This window comes from Oreochromis niloticus, linkage group LG5, assembly GCF_001858045.2.
Source record: "Oreochromis niloticus isolate F11D_XX linkage group LG5, O_niloticus_UMD_NMBU, whole genome shotgun sequence".
NCBI classification, from domain to species: domain Eukaryota; kingdom Metazoa; phylum Chordata; class Actinopteri; order Cichliformes; family Cichlidae; genus Oreochromis; species Oreochromis niloticus.
The window spans coordinates 16901238-16915801 of record NC_031970.2 but is presented as its reverse complement, the minus strand read 5'-3'; the positions used below and the strand labels follow the sequence as shown (position 1 = coordinate 16915801).

Genomic DNA, 14564 nt, shown 5'->3' with positions numbered 1-14564 from the left:
TTCCCTTGAGCATTGTCATGGCACATCTGGTCAGGGTGTGGTGTGGTTTGTGGATTCAGATGTCATGGAATGTAATCCAAGTGCATTACTGGATAGCTGATTTGATACAGTCTGAAAACAGAGCTAAATGTAGGGTATGTAGTATTTCTACTATTCATCAAGGGAAAAGTTCAATGAATAAAGTACAAATGAAAACACTAAACTGAATTAATTAGCTAAAAGTAATGTTCGAAAAAAACTTTTTCCTAGTATATCATTAAAACAGTATATACACATATAAATAACTGGTTCTAATTTTGTGTTGTGTTTGATTTTGTATTGTTACAGTGTGAATTGCACACTATAATAAAACACTAGGGAGTGAAACTAATGCAGTTTAATTAGTAGGATACACTCCTGTTGTAATCATCCACCAGTTAATAAAACACCTTTCCAGGGTGGTTGTGATGAAATTATCCTCTAACATCATTGGCTTATCCTGACAAAATCGTTGCTCTAGTCTATCTGAAGGGAGTTGACACTTCGGGGAGTCTTCAATAAAATGAGGTGCTTTAGAAGGCCTATTTAGCCTAAAAAGAAGATACAGTGTTAAAATCAACTTTCCAGCTTCACTTCACTGGTATACATTGTATCATGTAACCTGTCAATCTGTTGGACACATCCAGGAGTCTAAATACCACCACCTCTTTGGCCTGGTAGGCCTTTTACTTCCTTACCACTGAGACGAGAACAAAGAATCTTAGCCTTCTGTTGCTGCCTGTAAGAAAAATGGAAATAGGATGGCGGAAATTGATATTATTCTAATTTATTCTTTCATTAGCTTGATAGTAATGTGATTTGGCTCTATCTGTAATTGTAATTATTTATTCTTATTTTGATCTAAAGAAAATAATATGCATCAATTCATCCACCTAACCCTCTATCCATTAAACCTACCAAGTCATCACTGATGTCAGATTAATGTCCTTCTGGAGCCCCTTTTTAAATGTGCACACCACATCAGATGTTCTGTGAGCCAGCACAACCAACTTCAATCAAAGGTCAGACTGCTAAGCTTATAGCACTGTTACTGAAGCTGTAGCTATCTGCTTTATTGTCACTCAAGTGCTTCTAACAGCACAATCAGTCATTTGGCTCTTAGTGAGATGTCTGTGTATGTTCCCAGTTGATCCCTTTGTGAACTCATCTTTCCTCAAATCTCCTATAAACAGCAGGAAATAATTTCTGCTGGATCTGTTTTCATGATACTTAATACTGCACCCTCTCTTGGGTCTCCGAAATCTTGTTCCCACATTTCAAGCAAGTCCAGCTTGAGCTGTGTTTGTACTGGGCTCTACCAAAACAGTGTAACAAGGCATAGCACCTTGAAATGGTTAGTCAGAAGTTATTGCATTGCTACAATGCTGGGAGTTGGGAGGTTCTGGTAACATTAGTGCAAAACAAAGGGCTGAGAGAACTAATATTTGAAATGCGGGTCAACAGTTCATCACATAAAAAGAATGAAAACTACTCATGCTTACATTCACACCTACAGCCAATTTAGAGCAACCTGCAACATTTGTGTAATTCTCTGTCTGAAATTTAGTTATGTTGATTGTTTATGGAACTAACTGAACCTTATTGACTTTAAGTCCTAGCATAGCTTCATGCACACCAACCTGATGGAATTTAACTAGAGTTTAGCAATGAACTTTTCCCATCTCCGGTTCAAAACCCTTTTGTTTTGCTCATCCTCTTTTTCCCAAGCCATCAATTAGGCTAGCAGTGGGTCCTACTTCCTCTGCACAGTCACAGCCAAGTCCTGATCTAAGCTAAAATAATTGGCGTAATGATCTCAGCTCATTAGCGTCCAGGCCTCAGGATGTCATTCAGTCCCTGCATCAGGAGCTCCAGAGAGTGCTCTCAGATAGGAGGACTGGTACTTTGTGTCTGAATAGTAAGACACTGTCCACTGATATTTGCTGTGGGAAGGATTTTCAAAAGTGCAGCTGACAGAGGATAAGTGTCAGCATGGCTAGTCTCATCCTCTGTTCTCTCGTTTTTCTCACTTTTACCTCCTTTAATCACAGCCTCTGGAGAAACAAAAGACCTCAACGAGAACTTGAGTTGGTCCTGAAATGGTTGCCATGGATACAGGGCTGGAGCAGCTCTGTCTGTTCCTCCAAATGGCTAACACATATTCTGGGCCCCACTTGCTAAATCCTCCTTCTGCACTAACCTCTTCACAGTTTCAAGGCCAGGGGCGTTTCTCTGACCCAGTGTGCCCACTTCACCGCCCTCCCACCTTTGCATCCAAAAAATGTGTGTGAGAGAGAACTGAGGGTAGATTGTATAGTTTTCCTGTCCAATTTGATATTCCAAATGACAAATTGGTTCTGGAGATGTAGATTGGGTAAAAAAAAGTGATGGATGATAAGTGAGCTTGCAGTGAAATGGCACATGTGTCTGCACATCTCTAGGGACCATATTAGTGTTACAATATGGTGAAAGCAGTGGGAAAGGGAGCTCGAGAGGCGACTGGCCAGGAAATGTGTATCAGTTCAAAAATTGGTCTTTGTGATAAATGATGAAATCGCTCCACGTTTGCCCCTTGGAAAAGTCATAGTACAACATTTAAAATGTAAGCCTTCCTGAATTTGCGTGTGGATCGTTAACATTTTGTATGCTGGCGGAGAAACCACCCTTTTTACACTACTTTCCAAGTTCCCTCGCCAAAACCAGTGAAGCTGATGTGAAGCAGAGACACAACAAGTTGTGATTGCTTGAGCTGGATTTCGGAAGTTTGTGCTTCAGATGAACTGTCAGTATATTGAAGAAACATCAAAAGACAGCACACTTGTGTATTGATGAGTGCAGAGGGGCAAAACAAAGACTGTGTACAGAGGCTTGTGCTTTTGGCAGTGGTTCTTTGTTCTGGACTCCCTAGTTGGAGTCCTGTGATGGTTAATAAATCCACTTGGCTAAGGCTCCCCACTGTGAAATCTCAAAGCAGCGAAAGCGTCAAAAATAGCCTTCTGCGTAGAGTCCCCCAGTTGTGCTTTTGCTGTTAACAATTATATCAATCAAACAATTAACTGGTCATTTTCAATCCATCTGACATTTTAAGCATTTGCCATGTTGTCATTTAATTTGGACAGCTTCAGTGAAAGCAGCCACTATTATTTTTTGAACTGATGAATACATGATTTGTGGACATTTGATAGAGAATTTGACTCTTATAATCTTCACTGAGTATCCAGTGCTTGGTGAGGTTTATCAATCATAAAATAATGATGGGATATTAATGATAATTTGATGTTTGCTAATAGTACATGTTGGCATCAACGCCATTAAAAAAGACGAAAGCCAAAATCTTAAAAGCTTGATATTTATTTCACCAGAATTCTTTGTACAGAGCTCTTCTGTTCATGCATCAATAAAACAAAATGGCAAGAGAATATAATGCATGTAGCAGGCTTGACAAGTTGCCCCAAATCAGAAAAACTTAGTGTGTATTTCCCAAACACTAAGGCATAAGCGGAACAAAACATATTTCTGTTTTGGTCATGTGTCCAGAAGAGAACATTTATATAACAAAACATAGCAATCACTGAATAATCACCATTCAATAAAGCACATCAAATAGTACAATTTTAGGTGCTTTATTCAGTGTATAATTTTGGATAATAAGTTCATAAGTGCTATCATTTTGGGAAAAAATCTCATAGACCATATCATGCCAGGTCTTCCATTAGATTCCTTAATGGCAATAATTTATATTCAGGTATATATATTTACTATCAACTACTTGTTTTTTATTATGCTAATAAAAATGTTGGCCTTTTTAAATCAATATATTCTACTTCTGTAGGCCTTTTACAAAGTAATTTACCTCAATAATCTCTAAATGACAACATTTTGACAGTAAAGAAAGAGGTTGTTGAGCAAGACCACACTTTAACTGTGTGTAACAAAATTCAATGTAGAGCTCAACCAATGCAGGACTTCAAGGCAAACGTTGATACTGATATTTGTCTATTTAAAATTCTGATATTAAAAAAAATCAGATACACAAAGAATAAAGAGATATCTGATGTGTAGTTGTCTATTTACTTCTTTCTTTGCTGCTTGGCTCAACTGGCTCTTGTGTTTGTGCTGTTTCAAACGCATGTATTGCCAAAATGGAAGTTGCAGATTGCCCTGTACATATACGGTACAGATACTGATAGATTTACAAACAGCTAATACCAGTTGATAATGTAGGTCTGCTAATAAATCAGGTTCTAATGCAAAGGGGCATTTTTTATTTTGACAAATAAAGTTAGTCAATATATTACACAGAATGCCACAATAACAAAACAAGTAGTGACGCTGAACAACAATATACAACAGACAGACCAAGTATGTGAGAAATGAGGGACAAGTACAATAGTACAAAGTACATAAACTTCAGATGAACTCTTTATAAATCACAACATAAACCTCTTTTTAAGTAAGATCTTGCATGTAACTATTTTAAAGTTGTTTGTTGCAGTTGACAGGAGCACCTTATTGTTATCTTATTGTTATTCTTTTGTGTCTATGGTTTTTTTTTTGGCTTTTATAATAGAATAAACAAAATATTGTTCAAAATATACATTTAATACATGTGAGTGTGCTGACAAAATTTCTACTTACTACAAATAAAAATGAATCTGGAGTTTCATAAGACCCAAAAGATGACTCAATACCATGGTCATAGTTATATAATTCCTTTATTATCTTGTTAAAAACTGGTCCAACCTTGTTTCACTGGCTTTTACCAAAAAAACATCAGAAATGTATGCACTTTGCTCTCTGTTAAATGTTTGTGTATTTATTTTAAAGTTTAAATAAAGTTTTTATTAATTAGCCTCTGTAATGCACTGTGAATACCCTGAACGCAAAACTTATACCTATTGCTGTCCTGTATTTAGAAGCAGAGGAGAAAAAAGCCTTCTAATACACGCTGACAGTGCTTGAAGTAAAACATTGATAGGTTTATGAACAAATTGGACGATTCCAGCTTATTTATTACATCAGCCATCAGTGGTGCACAGCTCAGCACAGCAGGAAGAAAGTCTTGGTTCTCCCAGGAGTATTCATTTGTAAAGAGTGTCTCCCTCTTCCTCTTTTTTTAATGGGCACCGGGGTGCTCAAGATGGAAGAAAGAGCGATAATTGCTGTGCTGCCAAATGCTCCAATTAGAGCTCAGATTAATGTGCATATTTTCTGTTTAACTTTGGCACCTGGCTAACATCTCCAGATTTTTTGTTTAAGTATATTATGCAGTACTATTACCATTGCCTTGCTTTACACATCCTTGTTTTTGTGAGTCCTCAGTATTTAGAGGTTGTTACATTGGAAATGTTGGTGATAGGGGGCAATTTAGAGTTTGGATTTCAGTTTTCTGCAAATTTGAGTGGCATGAAACAAGATGATGCACAATAGTGCAATGTTCTTTCGTGCCGTGAGATTTTGCACAAAAGCACTACACTAATTAACATTATGGATTACTCCAAAATAGCCAAATAACAGTTGTTTTGATAGCATTTATCTCTTTGTCAGTGCTGCTGCTGTCATTTTGGAGGTTGTGAATAATTTGGGGAGTTGGGATCATCATAATGAGAAAGAGTTTGCTGATAAGACTAATGAGTGAGGACCTCCTCCCTCTCATTTATTTATGAGTTCTTGTTTCTATGTTATATTTATTTATTTACACATCCTTATTTATTCAGTTTATTTGGTACTTTGTTTCTAGATGGTTGGACCTCATTGCTGATATGCTGTCAGTTGTATATTGAAAAAAGGAGAAAATGAGCATGATGAGGAGGTTCAAAAGCACTATAAGGGATCTGGCTATAAAGTGTTTGCCTTTCCTGAAATAACATGTGCTACTGGTTTGTTCCCCAACACGTGGGGCTGTAGCTTCTTCATACTAATAAAAGTCATTCCAGTTCATGATGACTACATCAAGGTATTGTCCCTTTGTAGACTCTTATAAACTTACCATCCAATGAATTTTGGTATTTTTAGTGACAGGTCAAAAAATAATAAATACTCTTTAAAATTAAATTCACTTGAAAAGACAAGTAATAATGAGGCAAACGCCTTGTTTAGGAAAATGTCCTGACTATAAAATACGAAATCTAGAACACTTTTATTTAGACACATTACATGGCATGTGTTCATATATATATAAGCACATGCCAAGAATCATCAACATCAAGCCAATCACGTACCAATCACGTACATTTGCTTTGAATCACAGCATCTCAGCTATGATTTTAATGATGCTTTAAATGACTTTGGACTTGCCATAATTGTTTGTGGGCTGGCCTGGGTATTAAAACACTGCTTATCTACTGGGATTTTCTTGCACAAACATGTCTAGGGTTCATAGAGATTGCTGCAAAAAAGAACAATATATCTAGTGAGCAGCTTCTCTGGTTGAAAATGCCCCGTTCGTGCCAGAGGTCAAAGGAGACTGGTGAGACTGCTATTCCTGCCAGCAAAGAACAGGAAAATGCAAAATTGATCAATAGAAGATTGGAAGAACATTGCCTTGTTAGACAAGTCTTTGCTGCAACATTTGGATGGTGGAGTCAGAATTTGGTGTAAACAACACGAAAGCATATTTTCTTGGCAGTCTTTGAGGCCCTTAGTACCTGCTGAGTATTGTTTAAATGCCACAGCCTACTTGAGTGTTACTGCTGACCAATGAACATACCTTTATCACCACCGTGTACCCATCTTCTAATGGCTGCTTCCAGCCGAATAACACATCCTGTCACAAGGCTGGGCTCTGTTCAAGAAACTGGTTTTCTTACTTAAATGTTAAATGGTCTCCACAGTCACCAGTTCTTAATCCAAGAGAACACGTTTGGGATGCTGTGGAAGAGAAAATTCACATCATGGATGTGCAGCTGACAAATCTGCAGCAATTTTGTGATGCTTTCATGTCAATATGGAAGATCCACCATCTTGGTGAATCTACACTGTTAGGAATTAAGGCAGTTTTGAAAATAGGATCAAAAAAGGATCCAACTAGCAAGGTGTAACTAATGAAGCAGCTGGTGAGTGAATGTCTTGTCCAAATCTTAAATATTTTCTGTATTTGTGATATTTGTGGAGTTTCTTTTAGAAAATGGCTGTACCAGTATTCCTATTTTAATTTCATGAACTCTGTAAAGGAAATGCATAAGTGTGTATAACAGAATGAATCACTGCTAAATCTGAGGTGGGCTTACGTCAGGCAGAGGCAAGTAAACGATCGGTATCTAACCCCATGTTCAACACATGCGCTTCTGAGTCATGCTCTGAGTTTTCAGGCAGATCTAAGGTAAAATATATTATGTAAAAAAAAAACAAAAACATCATAAAATTTCCTTCCTGGCATCCCACAATTTATATGAAAGATGAACTTGGTGACAAAGTTGAAGACAGACAGAGAGAGAGAGAAAGAAACAATTTGGGGTTCTTCACACTTAATGATAAATGACTCCAGTGATAGCTGCTCAAGGGATTCTGTGAAGGTGAATCATTGTGTTGAGCAGAGAGTTTTGTGAATATGCTTTAATTGTGAAGCGTATTAAAACAGGTGGCAACACCACAGGTTGTCTCAATAAATCTGTGTCCACTGGAGGAATGTGTTTGTGTGTCGTGTCTGGCCGGCTCTACCATCTGCTTGGACGCTGTTTAAGCCTGGCTCTGCTCCAGTGGCACTTAGCCTGTCTGAGAGGTCAGCTTACAGTCTGACTGCAGCTAGTTGTAATAGTATACCTCCATATATTAGCTGTTTTTTGATAGTCTTTGTGGTGCTTGTGGTTTCCTATAATTTGGATACGTGGATTTTTATCTTAAAATAAAACAATGCAGGATAAACTCAAATGGTCAATTTACTTACTTAGCTAAAATAATGGAGTCTTCTGATGTAAATCATAGGTTTACATCAAATTATAGTCTTTATGTTATGGCACGAACTGTGCTGGAGAGCTGCTCATTTAATTCACTGCTCATCTTGAAGTTTTAGTTTCTAAAATCAAATAAAACCACAGCCACACAGATATAATTTGGGTGGTTAAAGTAATAAATATGGCTCCCAGCTGAATAAAATCATTTAGATATAGCAACCTTCACAAAGTCTGGCTTTATCACAGGACAGTTGTACTTAAACTGCACAGATTCAGCTGTTGTGCTTAAATGAAAAAACAAAAACAAACATGATTTATTACATATATGTATATTTAGAAATGTTTATTTATCTGTTATCCACTACTGGTTCTCTCGAATGTTGTGTGTGTGTGCGTGTGTGTCTGTGTGTCTGTGTAGCCCCTGTGGCTATTATTGATGACTGAAAAATATTCTTGATGTAAGTCCATATTGATCTTTTAGTAGCAGAAAGCAGACTTATAAGGCAGAATATAAAGTATATATACTGTGCATCTGTGTGTGTGTGTGTGTGTGTGTGTGTGTGTGTGTGTGTGTATAAGAGAGAGCAAAATCTGTCTTTAGAAGGTCAACTGTAAAGTCTAAATTTCTTTTTCTGCAGTTAAGAAAAACACAAGTAATAACAATTTTAAGCTATATAAAACAAATTTAATTTCACTATAATTTTGGCTGTCTCTCTGGCTGTCTCTGTAACTGCTTTAGAGTATGAAGTTGTTTAAATATAGCTGTGTTTTCTCCAGTGTTAGTGTAACAGGAATGTTAGTTTCCTACAGACTCACACAACACTGTTAAAATGTAGGAAGGAGCAATATCACACAGTTGATAGTTCATACCATCTGAAACATGTATGGTAATAACTGATGAACTTGAAACTAGGAGCTAAAATGTCAATAGAATATGGACTGTAAAGGGGCATCCACACAGGAAGCAATTCACCTGTCACTGTATCACCACCGTTTGCTCGCTAGTGGACATTCCAGGATTTTGTTGCCTTGGTAACCATCATACCCTTGGGTTACCTTGGCAGTCATATATCAGTCAAGGGTGTATCTCTAGCTCTCTCACTGGAAGTAGCTTGAATTGATTGCCTGAAAGTTGAGAAAAGTTTAAAGGGCCCTTCATATGCAACACTGTAGCACTGCTTCCTGAAACCCATTATTTAGAATTGCTTGCTTTACTTATGACCATCTCGCCACTGCGTTGAACAAGGCGCAATGTAGAGGTGCTGCTATGGGAGTGGTCACACTGTGACGTACCTTTGCACCAATCAAAACAAAGAACGACAGGGAGCAAGTGCGTATACAAAGTGTAAGAACTTCATTCAGCCTACCTGTTAGTGTGGTGCATACCACTGTCTATGCATTCTCCGACTTCGTCACTTGGAGTTGGAGAATGTCATTGACTTTCTGTGTTCTCTGGTTGACACATCACTGCTAGTCATTTCCTGCCTGGCTGAGTTTAAGTGTTGTTGACTTCAGAAGACTGAAAAGTATTCTGTTGGAATTTGATTCCCCTTTTGAAACTTTTTGAGTCACTCTGAGAACAGTTGAAGAGTCAGGTAAAATGTATTTGCAGTAAGTGTTTGAAGAGCATCTTGAACATTAGAACCTTAAATCTTTTTAAGCTTATTTGAAATTGGTTTGAAAGGCAAATGCTCTGAAAAATGAAACAAAAAAATACACTTAGTTCTGATGTTGAAGAATGAAATAGAATTTAAAATATAGCTCACATTTAACAGAAGCAGCTGAACAACGTAAGTCTCTCTCTACATCTCTCTTTTTTGTAGTATTCGGAAGATAGCTGACACTTTGAATATCCCAAGTGGTGAGACCTTTTCAGACAAGCTCATCAGCATTTAGTATGCCTGGCTTGTCATGGTAGAATGATTTCTGTCTGTCAGACACTTTGAGTCGCTGCCCCATGGTCAGGCCTGATATTTGCGCTAGTCAGACCATCGATCGGCTTGAGTGTTTTTCGTCTGTGCCTTGGCTTTTAAGTGGTGGGCTACAACACAAGCGCCTTGGCATCTTGAGATTTGGTTCGAGCATGGTGGCCAGGCGTTCAGACTGGATTGGGGACTGGAGTGGGAGAATAATACTGCTGACATTCACAGAGATCTAAAGGTTTGTGAAAGGCAGATGATGGAACATTTGTTTGCTTTAGGGCACCAAAGTTTCTTGCCAGCACAGAGGTCTTGGACTGAATATAAAGCAAGTTTTCATTTGTGCCTTAGAAAAGACTCTTTTTTTAGCAACTGGCACACATGGCAGGATGATCATGAAGAAAGTGTAGCCCCAGTTTTGGAACATAAGGTACTGCCTCTTGCAATTCTTACTCATGTCATCTGCATGGGCAAGAGTGATGCAAAGGAGTGCACAGATGCTAGTCCGCAGGGTCTGTTAAAAATGCAGAGTTTTAGCTAACGTGATGTTTATTCAGAAAGGTCAGAAAAGGTTGTTGGATTTGTATGCTGTGCATATTACAGTGTCATACTTGAAAATGTAAAAGGGATGATGGGTTCATTTAGGTGTTTTTCATACTTATCACAGGTTGTTAGGATGACTTGTTAGCAAACTGTTAACTTCTATGAAGCCTTCCATCTCTTCTTTCCAAAAATTACAATTACATATACTATATATAGTGCTAAACAATTTATTAACCCACCTATCATAAACACAACACAGATTGTAGAAATCTGTCAAAAAATTGTTTCAAAACAAAAAACCAAATTGCTATTTAGTAGCCAAATTTGAGCTGGCACGGTGGACTTCTCTGAGAAATTAGAAATTAATCAAGCATAACTTTAAACCACTAAAACTATTTTTTTTTGTCTTCAGGAATGTGAGTAAACAACTGTAATTTGGCATCTTAATAAAAAAATTAATAATGTGTTGCTTTACTATTTTTTTTCTACTAAAAACAGTAAATTTTAAAATCCTTGGATAACAACAATAATTATATTTTAGCATTAAAAATGTCATTTTGATTAAAGAGCTTGTGTATACTGATGGATTAACGGATTACAGATGGTTGATTTTGGTAATTACCACTGCTGTTTATTTATGGGAGCTGTGGCATAAACCTTAGATTGGATGATGGTCCAGTGAATGTGTTAAGCACTGTACTTGGGCACAAAGTCTCAAAGTGATGAAGCTATATGTCTTCCTTGAAAGATGATGAAAAAAAGTTTTTTTTGACGAACCAATTTTACACAGCGAAAATGCAAATAAAAGATTAATGTCAAAACATTTATACTAGCAGGGGGTACATAATTATATTGAAAGCCATGTGAACAAAGTGATGACTCTTTAAGATCAGAAAAAAAGTCTAATAATAATTTATTAATTAAAATCCCTTTAAAAAAAAAGCCTTTTTGATCGAATTGTTTACCTTAAGACCTCAATGATTATATTATCAAGTATTTTTTCCTTCTGGTTTTTCCATGAGATGCATCTCTTGTATGCGATATTATCCTTAATCAGTATATTATATTAATGTAATAATTAAGTTATTGTTGAATAACTACCTTGAAACTAACTGTTCCCATGGGAGCCTCAGCAGAGTTGGCCCATCAAGTGTTCAAACATGACTTTTATCATCGAGCAGCTGGGAATTTAATGTTGGTGTTAAATGTCACATCTACATATGATTGATCTGATTTAAACTTTATTTGCTGTTTTCCTCTCTCTGTGAATGAATATCAGGAAGATGGATGTGAATACAATATAAGCAAGGTAGTTATTTTTAGACATAGGGTAGTTTTTCTCTTTTTTATGTACCAGGTACCAAGTTATTAATGTCTTCAGATGCTCTCCGCTGCTCTGTGATTGGATTCAGCAATTGTGTATTGAATATTGTTTATTGTGCTCCATGTTTGTCTTGCTTGAAATATTGAAAGGGTGAAAGTGTCAAAGGAAAATGGATGAAAAGGTTCTTCGAATAACAGATAAATGACTCAGTGGAACCTAACTATTGATGGCTGCAGTAGGATGTGGATGATTTCCCAATGCGAACCCCATATGTGTTTTTTTCCCAGCAGAAATTATTTCATTTGTAGTACTATTTGGACCACATGTTGGGTTTATAAAACTCTTCTTTTAGAATCCTGGTCAGCTTGTAAGCTTGTATATCTGTGACAAGGCTCTGCTATATAAAATAGAAGACACACACACACACATACACTCTGTCCGCTAAAATATTTCAACAGTTTGGGTGTATCTTTTGTTGAGATAGGCATGCAAATTAAATAAATTGCTCCAGTGTCCTCTTGAGGGATTTTCTCAAAAGCAATCCATGAAGCAATTGAACCATTCAAGTCAGTCTGTGAGCAGGATTGGGGAACCTAACCAAGGTGTGGGGTTTTGGGACCTCAGTCAACAAATGAAAAAGTAAATGGGAACGATAAAAAAAAGAGGCTTAGGACTTAACGGCTTTATTCAGCTCTGTGACTTTGAGACAGCCCTTGTTCATTTGTCAGAGCTGAATAAGTCTGTGTAAAGAGTCTTGTTGCTTGAGTGACACCTGGATTGTTCATGGTGGCAGCGACTACTGTCACTCATTATGCTCCCAGGCCCTTCAGACCATTTTTCCTCCTTACAGCTTTGAAATGAATTGTAGACTATAAAAGGGTTGTTGAGATACCGTGCTCCATCATCCTTTCCTTCATGTGAAGCAACAAGACTGTGAAAAGACTTCCTTAATACTGAAATGTTAACACTCAGCATACCCATGTGACAAAGCAAACAGGACATATAGCATGATATAGGTCTATTAAATGTGGATAATGAAATAAAAGCAAAATATATAAAGGGAAAGGTAATTGCTAGGGAGATAAGGGATGCCTCTGATAGAGTGGTATCCACCATTGCTGTTAATAACACACAAGCTACAGAAAATGGTCAAATGTTTCCATCCTCTGAATTACATTCTGTGTCATTGCTGGGTATTCATGTTTGCATTGCAGTGCCTGTTGAGCCACACATTAGGCGGTTTGATAGAGAGTGGCATTGTCGAGCAAAAATGTTTTTGTTTTTTTTATTCTAAAAATACAACATAACGGGACCTTCACTAATGTTACACCTAAAACATGACCTTCCTGAAAAACTATTAGTACATATGTGATAAAAGCTGTGCAAATCCCTTTGCAATCAGAGAAGGATCTGTTTTCTAAATACTGAAACCAATTTAGAGCCCTTGTTTTCTGTACACTTTACTGCCTGGCCTGCGTAGGTGTGTTTAATTGTCTTCTTTTTAACTAAGTATGATATGTACATATCCTGCTGTTGCTGCAGCAATTTTATTCATTGGTATTAATGATGTGTCACTGTCCAAATGGTAACCAGTAATAACAGAGTAAAAAGCTGCTTTTAATCATTTGCAGAAGTATATTTTGCTGTGGCACTTTTAATTTTGTTCAATGTCATGCTTTTTGCTTTAATCATTCTTAAATACACTACAGCTGGAGTTGAGTTGAATGGAGTTTAATTTAGAAAGCCACAAAATTGTCTTTATAGGCTCCCACACTTCACATTGTACTTCAGGACAAAAGCGAAGCTCTCTGTAGACCTGTGGCAAAATTTGGACAGACATTGACTAGGACAAGGGCAAAACCATTTTTAAAGCCTCGAGTTGTACCAGGGGGGCAGTGGCCTATTAAAATGTGAAATGGAAGACATGTGCAACCACCAGCACTATTCTTAGCATTGGCCATTTGGAAAAATTGAGTAGCTGAACAAGAGGGACTGTGGTCAGGGTGGCAACTGAGAACCAAGATCACTCACTCAAACAGAACTTTAGAAATCCTCTGGAGAGATCATAAACAGTATAAAACATCAATGTAGAACATTGAAAACCTACATACTTTCTGATGGGCACTGGGTGGGGAGATACCTGCCGTTGCCAAAAAAAAGACTTGCAGTCCTTTTCAAGTCTGCAGGAAAACAGCTCTCCAACTTGAACTCTGTAAACACCTTCCTGATGAGTTTATGGGCTCAGTCACTCAGGTCATATTGAATAAAAATTAAGTCTGTTTTGTAAATCATGGCCATACTGTGTTTCAAAAATGAGGACTTTTCAGAGTCATATTATTGGCTAACGAGTATTGATGACATTACCGATTATGTAAGTAAATATATTTCTAAAGGTGCTATTGAGATGAATTTCTCACCAAATGTTGGTAACAACCTATCCAATCCACACACGCAAGGAAAACAAACCATAGATGTCCATAAATTAAATTGTGTGTAATAAAATGCAAAGGCATTTTCGGGAATGAAAAATGGTTTGGCTCACATGTTAGTCCATGTGACCCGAGACTGTAGCAATAATTTTACTTTCAAAATAACCCAAAAGGATACTGCCAAGGCAGTGTTGGACGAAATGAAAAATCAGATAAGCTGCCAAAATCCAGGTGTAAAAACCTAAAGGCTTTTAGAGGACTCAAAGCTGCAAATATTCTCTCTAATATTATAGGGTATTTACCTTCTGATCAAAACACTTGTGCTGTATAAATGAAAGTGAATTCCACTGCTCAGAAATTAGCTTCTACTGAGTCTTTAATAAGGGTCACAATACTTTTTAAATTCTAATAAGTAAAAAAAATCCTGCAAACATAATTG

At 37.1% G+C, this 14564-nt stretch overlaps 1 long non-coding RNA gene across 1 annotated transcript in view; it reads left to right on the top strand.

Moving 5' to 3' along the window:
• LOC112846902 (uncharacterized) overlaps window positions 1–14564 on the top strand; it is a 34172-nt gene that overhangs the window by 958 nt on the left and 18650 nt on the right. The window lies entirely within an intron of this gene.